The sequence below is a fragment of the Cryptomeria japonica genome, chromosome 8 (assembly GCF_030272615.1).
Source record: "Cryptomeria japonica chromosome 8, Sugi_1.0, whole genome shotgun sequence".
In the NCBI taxonomy this organism is placed as follows: Eukaryota; Viridiplantae; Streptophyta; class Pinopsida; order Cupressales; family Cupressaceae; genus Cryptomeria; species Cryptomeria japonica.
In genome coordinates, this window is record NC_081412.1 from 431,978,674 (window position 1) to 431,988,992 (window position 10,319).

The following is a 10,319-nucleotide window of genomic DNA, read 5'->3' on the forward strand; positions in this document are numbered from 1 at the left end:
TTTGTTATTTTCAATGTGGTTTTTAATGATTATTTCTTATTTAACTTTATTTGATAGAAGGAGAGTACAATATTCTCTTATTAAAAATAAAGAGAGGGTAGTGGAGAGACATAATTACTTAATTGGACTGCATCTAAAATAATGATAAAAGTCAACGATACTTGGTTTAATGGGAAAGTTCATGTTGTAGGCATTCATATGATGTTGAGTTCAATTTTTCTTCAATAAAAAATGATAATAATAATAATAATGATAAAAGAACATTAAAGGGGTCAAGTTTGATAGAGTTGAAGCAACTAAGGCTCTGACAATTGATCAAGTAGAAGGATTGAGCACACATCGTGGCATGGTCTAGTCTCAATGTGGTTTTTATATAGAAGTTTAAGTAAATAAAGTGGTTTTTGAGGTGACATGACTTTTAAATCCTTTTGGATTATTGAGGCATTGCTCTCTATGATAGTTCTTCCTTTTTTACTATCTTGTAGTTGTTGTTCATGTTAGGGTCAAATATATGAATATATTGAAAGCTCTCGACAACATTCTCAAAGCTATGTTAACTAGTAGCTTCTCTTACATGATGGTCAATAGATTGGATGATCTGCTCCCCCATAAGTTGGTTAGTTTTGGGTCCCCTCAACAATGTAAGTGGGCTCCTCTTGTCAAAGAAGGCACACTGTCTCACCTAGGATTGGTCATCTCTCTTTCGTAAGATATTCTTGATAGCTTGTCTCGTCTCCTAAGTAGGAGGACCATAAGGAAGACATCAATTCTTTTAGTAATATGGAGCTTATTGAGGATGCCCAAGTTTTGCAAATGCGACTCTAAATTGAATAACCAAAATTTACCTCTCCAATTTTGTCATCGGAGTTGAGTCCTCAATCTTGTAGCTTGCAAAAGTCACCTACAATCAAACACTTATTACAAAAGAAAGAAAGAAAAATGGATTTGTTGTAATAGCCTTAGCTTTAGTGATGCAAAAAAAATGCATAAAGAATGATACAATATACAATGGTTTCCCTTTAATAAAGGATAAAGAAACTCTAAGTGATGATTAAATTAGATCATGACAATTGTCCTCAACCTATGAATTGAGAGAAAAAAAAACACATGACCTAAGTAAGCTTATGTATGCTAGCATGAAAAGAGACCTAATTAATTAAATAATTAATCACGAAATTACCTTTTACTCTAACTCACCCCCTTAAGTGCAACTTAAAGAAAAACTAAACTAATGCATAAAAAGCAAAGAATGGGTCTCAACAATTAGGATTAGTGAGGTGCCTATATACAATGAAAAATATCTCTCACAACCAAAGAAAATGAGAAAACCACATGGAAAAAATCTCCTCTCCAAAAGAGATATGTAAAATGTGAAGGAAGGATTCAAGTAGACCCTTCAAGGACAACTTCCTTCATTCCGAGCATACTTTAATGAGAGATGACCATCGTGGATGAGCATATGGATATTAATTGAAGAAAAATCAAATGTTTATGGGTGTGTGCAAGATCAAAGGGGTCCAAAAAGTGACAATGTGAAAAAAAATGTGTTTTTCCTTTGCCCAAAAGTGCGAAAATCCACTTTGATTTTTTACTTGGGTTGGAAAAAAGTAATATATTATAATATGAATCATAAAATTTAAAAACAAAAACCACCACGTAACGGATATCCGTTACCTGAGACACAATTAAAATATTAACAGATGTGTGAGCATTCATTTTCACCAAATCGAATGACGAAACGAGTGTAGGAGAGTGCATACCATCTCAGATTTTCATTATAATTTGATATCCATTCCCGAAAACCAAATTTTATTGCCAAATTCAACAAGATATGTTGAAATCATACCTTTTATAGCTTTTTTTGGGTTTGCTTCGTTTTTTGGTATTTTTTTTAAATTGGGTTTTTTATATAAATTATAGTTTGTAGTTGAAATTTTCTTTCTTTTTTTCAATTTTCTACTTCAATTAGGTCTACTAATGTATGACAAATAATATCCCGCACCACCAAATCCTTCCCAACAACACTCTCCTTCAATTTAGAACTTGATTAATGGAAATTTGATTGAATTGAGAGATATTTCTTAGATTTACCATAGGCGCCCTTTTTTGTCTCCAATGATAAACACTTTAGATGCCATCATTTCTAATGTAGAAACCCTCACATCCTCACATGGTGAATTTCTAAAGTGGTGTTTCCAAGGTGTGGGTGGAGGTATGCCTTAGGATAGACCTTGGGCAATTCAAGTGATACAAGTTCCATATGTTTCCCCCTCCTTCTATTCCTCCCCCACCTCCTATACAACATACATGTAGTGTTCGCAATGCAACGTCAAAGAGCATCACGACCATACACTCTCTAACACGCAATTTGATTGCCCTTTTCTCTTAGCTAGCTCATCTAGTTGACCTTGATACGCCAGGTGGATCAGTTGATGGAGGTGTACCCTCATCATCTCCACATATTTGTGTGTCACATATTTGCACTATGTGCAATCACACATATTCAGGCCAACTTAAAAATCATATTGAGCTTCCCATCGACATAGATGAGTATGAGGTCAATCACATGCCACGTATGGAGGTGATATGACAAGGTTGAGAGCATATGCTAGAGAGTCATCGAGTGTTAGAGATGAAAAAACTTGGTAAGACTTAACTTGTAATTTCATAGTACATTAAAATATATGAAAAAATTGATATTTATAAGAGATATTAGTACTAACATGTATATTTATGTGGGATTTAACAGTTGATGTCTAAGGATGATTTGAGATAGGTCCTTAAGGGCACCATATCAACCATTTCATTTCGCCTAGAGAGTTATATGGTATAGTTTTTTGCACATACATGTTTACATATTTTATATTGTGTGTATGCATATTTCGTTCAAATTGTTATTTAAAAAACTATATATTAATTTATATATGTCAATCTCATTTTACTCTTGTAGGAAACTCATAATGTGGGTGAGGTGTCATGTTTCCTAGTCTCCCACACCACAAGCCTAATCGAGGAAAGGTAATTGAAAACGAGTTTTATTTATTTATTAGTTTCAGGAGCTTACATGTAATTTACATAACTTATTCTAGCATTCAATTTAGATGTTAACTTTTCAATTGTATTAAATGATTATGCATGTGCATAGATTGATTGTTTCGCATTCTTGTCATTTTTATACAACAACTAATTGACTTTATATCAATGTTGAATGCTCCTAACATGGTTGACTTCACAATGCAAGAGGTATGTGTTTATTTTTATATTCTCGATATGTTTAGATAGAAGCATCTAGATATAATTTTAATTTAAGATTCATTGTTAGTTAAATTATACACTAATTTGTATCAAATTGTATTTTGTTTATGTTATAGTCTTTTACCCGAGTTGACACTGTCGTGGAGCATCTGCCAATAGTATATTCTAGGACTCCTAATTGTCATAGGAGAGCACCATATGTGGATTGTCTTTCGTAGAAAAGACAAATAGATGAGGTAATAAAAATTCAATTTCAAAGAAATGATAATTTAACATACTTATTGACTTTGATGCTTATTTGGTCTAATTATAAATTATCTAGTACATAATTAATCTAATATGTGGTTTGTATTGTTATTGTCCAGTCATCTCTAGAGGCACAAAGTACTTCAAAAAGGCTTCTTTTTGATGATCCACCAATAGTTTAGATTTTCTAGAGATGTATAGCATGAATTTTAGATCTATATGGCAGATGCAACATTTTGTATTTGGATCTATATGGCATATGCCATATTTTGTAGTTAGATCTCTATATGGGATATGCCACATTTTGTATAAATTTTAATGATTTGGCATATATATGCTATTTTTTATATGTACATGTACAATTATTATACATTTTGATATGAGAAAGTTGATATTTGATCTAATTTGTTCCTCATGTGCAAGCCTTACTACTCTGAAACTTATATTTTGAATGTATAATCAGTTTAGAATGGTTTAATTGTGAACAGTAGCATGTTATAGAATCTTAAAGATATTGCGCTTAAATACAACTTAGGAATTACAATTGGTAATACATCTATATATTCTATGTGTTAAATTTGGTTGCCTAGGCAACTTCACCAAATTTCATGACTATCTCTCTAACATTTCAATCACAACATGGATTCTTAGTAATGACAGGGAACAAGCAATCAAAATTGGATTCAATTACATGTTCTACTTCCTTTACTCTTTCTATTTTTTTATGATATTATCAAATAAATTACTTACTATGCCAATGATTAAATAGATTACTTACTTTGTCTATGATCACCTAACTATTTAATATGCATGGGCATGATAAGACAAAAAAGTAATGATTTCATCATTACACTAGGTGCCACCATGGAGACAAGTGATACCTCAGCCAATAGGACTAAAATACTTGGAAATTGTGAACCCATAGCATCATGATGTTGTGTTTGCATTGAAAAAACTGAACAAAAAAAATATATCAAAAATATTCATGGAGAGTTCATAAAAAGTTGCAAAATAGTGATGCATAGAGAGGACACAAAAAGTTGCAAGAAGTTGCAAAAATTTGTAAAAAGTGTCATGGGCATGAAATGTCATTGTGAACACATTCAGGTAGGAATATTTATGCTAGCCATGCCCGTATTTTTCTTCCCAACATGCTTAAAAGTCCAGAGCCATGTTGTAGCAGCATTGTCTCTTAAGGGCCCCAAGTTTAAAGAAATGTCAAAATTTGACAAGTTGTTTCTCAAAATTTGAGGCACATACAAACAATATGTTTAAACTTGTAGGGTCATGTGAGGACCCTTTCCAATAACCTATCTCGTATTTTTAGGACTTTAAACCATTTTCCTAGGGTGCCAATAAATTGTTAGATGTATGCAATGCGAAGTTGCAAGGTAGCCTAATTTTTGTTTTGTTCGTTGTGGGCATGAACCGTCAATGAAAACTCGTCCAGGTATGCGGATTATGCTATGAATTCTCCTATTTTTCTTCCAAACTCGCTCAAATATTAGAGCTATACATATTAGCACTATCTCTTAAGTGCCATAAGTTCAAAAAATGTCAAACTTTGACAGGGTGTTTCTCGAAATCTGAGGTACACACAAACAATTTGTTTGAACCTATGGGGTTACTTGAAGACCCTCTACGATAACTTATGTAATATTTTCAAGACTTGAAACCATTTTCCTAGGGCAAAATTTATGCATGCAATACAAAGTGGCAAGGTAACCTAATTTTCATTCTATTCATCATGGGCATGAACCATCATTGCGAACAAGTTTAGTTAGGTGGGCTTATGCTAGGCATGCTTCTATTTTTCTTCTGAACTTGCTCGAACATTCAGAGCCATACCATAGTAGCACTATCTCTTAAGTGCCCTAATTAAAAAAATTATCAAACTTTTACTAGTTGTTTCTTGGAATTTGGGGCACATACAAATGATTTGTTTAAACCTATGAGACCCTCTACAATAACCTATCTCACATTTTCAAGACTTCCAAAACTAATTTCTTAGGGTAGCAATTTTTTCTATTGATGCAAAAATCGTCAGATGCATACAATGCAAAGTTGCAAGGTAGCCTTATTTTCGTTATGTTCATCGTGGGCATGAACTATCGATATAAACAAGTCTGGGTAGGTAGGTTTATGCTAGGAATTCTCCTATTTTTCTTCCCAACTAACTCGAATGTTCAAGGTCATTCTATAGTGACACTATCTCTTTAGTGCCCTAGGTTCAAAAAATTGTCAAACTTTGACGAGTTGTTCTCAAAATTTGGGGCACATACAAATGATTCATTTGAACCTATAGGGTTACATGAGGACCCTCTACAATAACCTATCTCAAATTTTCGACACTCAAAAATATTTTCCTATGGCACCAATTTTTCTGTTGATACAAAAATTATTAGATACATGCAATGCAAAGTTGCAAGGTATCTTAGTTTTTGTTTTATTCATCGTGGCACCTAATTGCCAATTCTAATGAACATAGGACAACCTTAATGAACCTACAAAAACCATAATGAACCTAGGACAACCCTAATGATTGTAGGGCAACTAGGTAACAAAATGGTAATAAGGATGAAAAGGATACATATAGACTAACAAACCTATATTAAGCCATAATGAACCTAGGAATACCCTAATGAATGTAGGATAGCCAATTAAAGAAATTATAATGAGGATGAAAATGATAAATATAGACTAGTCCCAATGATCAAAATCATCATAATTTTTCATTTGTTAGTCTATGCATATTTTTCATCATAATTAGCATACATTCTAGACACGTAATTACCATTACACATACATTTGACATCCATGAACATACATAACTACATCAATGTACTCATGTACAAATACATTGTACATATCATCAATACAACTACATCATATATCATCAATACAACTACATCAATATAATCATGTACAAATACATCACATATCATCAATAAAACTACATCAATGATGCCATGTACAAGCATGTATCAATGCATTCTACTATCCAGCTATCCTAGATACACAAAAAATACATGTTCCTTTGATATCCTCATGTCCTACTCCAAGCTTTTGTAAAGCAATTCCTACATATAAAAGACCTACATAAGAAACATGAACAACATAGTTTTATAATCATTATTTGAAATGAAAATAGGGTAGTCCTAGTGAACCTATGAAAACCCTAATTAAAATAGGACAGCCCTAATGAACCATTAGGATGTTATTATTAATAATGTATTGTACCTTCCATTCCTTAGAGTCTCCAACCAAAAGAGAAACCTCACTTATTTCATTTGGTAGTTGAATCAGATTTTGCCATGAATTTTCTGACCCCTGCATTCCCAAGCCATTATGTCCAAAAACTAAGTTTCCTAACCAAACAAATAATTGGATCACATTAATTTAATATAATCTTCTTAAGCTTTATAATTCATAATCATCATAATTATCATACTTGTCTCATATAGTATGAGCTACATATGCTACTCAAGTGTGCCTGAAGGGTTATCTTTTAGCCTCAACATATGCAGTATTGCTTCATGATCAACACTACTAAGTATCCATAGTTCTTTTATTTTTGGTTTGGTATGATTCTTCAATAACTAACAAGGTGTGAATACATGATAATGGTTTTGTGTCTCTCGTAATCTTCAAATGCATGTATACCATTCTTTTTAATCATATATGTTCGCAACCATGTTCCAGAAACAACAACTAAACCTTTAGGATACATGAAGCCATCATCATTTGTCATTGGTTTAGTTAGCTTATGGTTTCCTTGTACACATGTGCCGACAAATATTGTGATCTCTCTTTATTCCCTTGAAATGCAACAACTGCATAAACATGTCTTGGCTATACAGGATCTGAAAGATGGCTATAGTCAAGTGAACTTTCCATTTCATCCTCTAAAGAGGATTTTTCTTGAGATAAAGGAGTTAGATATTGTGGAATCCATGTATCTACCCACTCACTTGACTCACACCGGTCCCACTCACATTGAATACAATTGTGACAAAAATAAGCCAACTCTCATGTCCAAATGGTCCATGTACTTGCATCCGAGCTTCAAAATGAATACATATTTGAATATTCTCTAATTGTCTTACAATCCAATTTTTCTCCCATCGTGCCCTTATCAACCAACCAAAAGAACCTACACACTTGTGAATCAAGTATCCCTCCTTGTGACAATGCATGGTTACACCAGTTAACAATAGAACATGCATCTCTGAATGTAGTACCACCTGTAATCTTTTGTTGTTCCTTAACTAGAGCTCTCTTCACACATGCACCTACTCCATCATGCTCCCATTTTCCTTGCCTAAATTCCAAAAAATCCCATATATGAGGTACACCCCTCTCTGCATGCATTCCACTCAACTAATAAAACATATGAGCATTATTGAGTTGACCTGTGCAGATATGTGACAAAATGAGATATTGATCTAGTGCAATATCTTTTTGCTACAAGAATTATAAAAAATTATGAAAACAATGTTGCACATACTTTGATGAATGATAGTTGCCATCTCTGATGTAAAAAGGGTACTCCCTGATTATCTTCTTGTCCTTTTATGTATTATCATGGGCATATCTATATGTGATGTGCACTAAAATAACAACCAGAGTAGAATTGTAATACTCAGACTGTACCTCATTATGTGGTTGTAATGTGTAGTTTTCAGCAAAATCGACCACACATATAATAGTACCAATCAGAAAAGAATCCTTACACATCTTGAATTTCTCATCCAAGACTTGTGGCAATGCCTTGCATACTTGTAGATTTTTTTTTCTTAAAATTTGACATAAAATCAGCAACACTGATTTTTCTTGTTACCAACTCACATCGAGAACCTTCGCCTCCACTCTTCAAATAAAAACTACAACCTTGGGATTTTCCTTCGGTTTGCTTTAGGATTTGACTTGGGGGTGTCAAACCTGGAAAGTCAACACCAAAAATGTGTTTAGAAGTTTTCCTTGGTTTTCTAATTTTTCCTTGGTTATCCAAATTTGATGAAACGAAAAGGGATTATCAATAAAACTGTCAACTTTATACCAATATAAATTTTGCCTTATTTTAAATTTAATAAATAATTATTATTGATTTTCTACATACATTATGACTAAAGTGTAGCCTCCCCCAGACTTGCATTTTGATTTGCGCATTGATAGACTTATTTAGGCATATGGTTGGTGCTTAGATGATATTGATGATGCTACTTACTCTATGTGGATTTAGGTTATTTGATATGACTCATCGTGTTTGGAGATTTATATGACTAATGAAGTTAGGCATACTTTATGACATGTGGCATTTGATGACTCCTGTGGATATTAGCACATAAAATCATCATGAGGAATGGATTTATATGATTTATGAGTTATATGTGTTCGTTATTCATGTGGAATATATGACCTGTGATGTTATGATGATACTAACCCTATTTCATGATCATGTGTGATGCTTTGATATTGTTGTGTGACTGTCTTTGTGAGTAGAGACGATGTCATATCACTCATAATGAGCATGATACAAAGTTGCGATTATTTACCACTTATTTGATTATAATGATGTATATGTATTGTATATGTTATGTTGAGTGGTGGTTGCAGGTTGCACATATTAGACATCGACTTCACCTGGCTTCACAAGTCTGAGCATGTCTTTATCCCAATGGCAAGTTGTCAGAGATGACATAGTTTCCCTCAAACACTCTAGATTAAGTTGTATACTTTGTTAGTTGCGCCACGACATAAGTTAGTGTTAGAGTCTTGAGTTGTTGGTTCTTCCCTTGGTTGGCGTAAAGTGTTGTGAGTCTATGTTTATTTATATTTAGAGATGTATGATTGCTTAATCATTTAATATTTATTTTTTATTTAGTTAATGTTTATTTGATTTAATTTATTTAACATTTGATTTATTGTTTAATAAGAGCTTAATTATTATTTATTATTTATTATTATTATTTATTGTTTATTATTATTATTTATTGTTTATTATTTATATTTTGATTGAGTTTCATTAATTGTTAATTGTTGGATTTTATATTTATTTTATTTAATTTATTTTAAAGATGTCTTTTTGGATTTTCTATTATTATTAATATTTATGGTTATTTATTTAATCGTTGTTATTTAATTAATTAATTTTATTTGAACGAGGCACTAATATTTTATTAATGGATAAATATTAAAATATCCATGGTTATTTATTTAATTTATGTTGTGGTTAGGGTTTATTATTTATTGGGTGAATAAATAATATTCCATCTTGGGGTTGCAAGCTATTATTTATTTAATTGTCTTTTTACCTCACTTTGGTTAATTTGATTTTTATAAAATCTACCTACCCTTTTATTTTATTGGTCGAATGGTGGGAGGTAGGTAAATAATATATTTATTTATTATTTCCCTCAAATTATGTGGAGGTTGGTAAAATATATGGTTTTGAGGATTAATCTGATTGGTTGGCTTTTATTAAAGGTTTTTGGGTTTAATTTTTGGGTATATCTTTGGTTTCCTGTGCATTCACGGGAGGTTGGTTTTTAGGAGAAATTTTCAAATTGCTTGAAGGATTTGGATTTTGGTTTTGATTTTGGATTACACTCGGAGCTTGCTGGATTTGGAGATTTCTTCATCGATTTTTCATTGCCATTGCTTTATTTTCCAAGTTGGATCTAATTGCTTTATTCTCAGTTTTGAATTTCCAGGAAAGATTCTCTATTGGTGTTTGTCAAGAGATTGTTTGAGGAATTTGGGGAAATATTATTTGAATAATATTTGTTATTGATGGGAAAATTCAGTGGATATGCTTT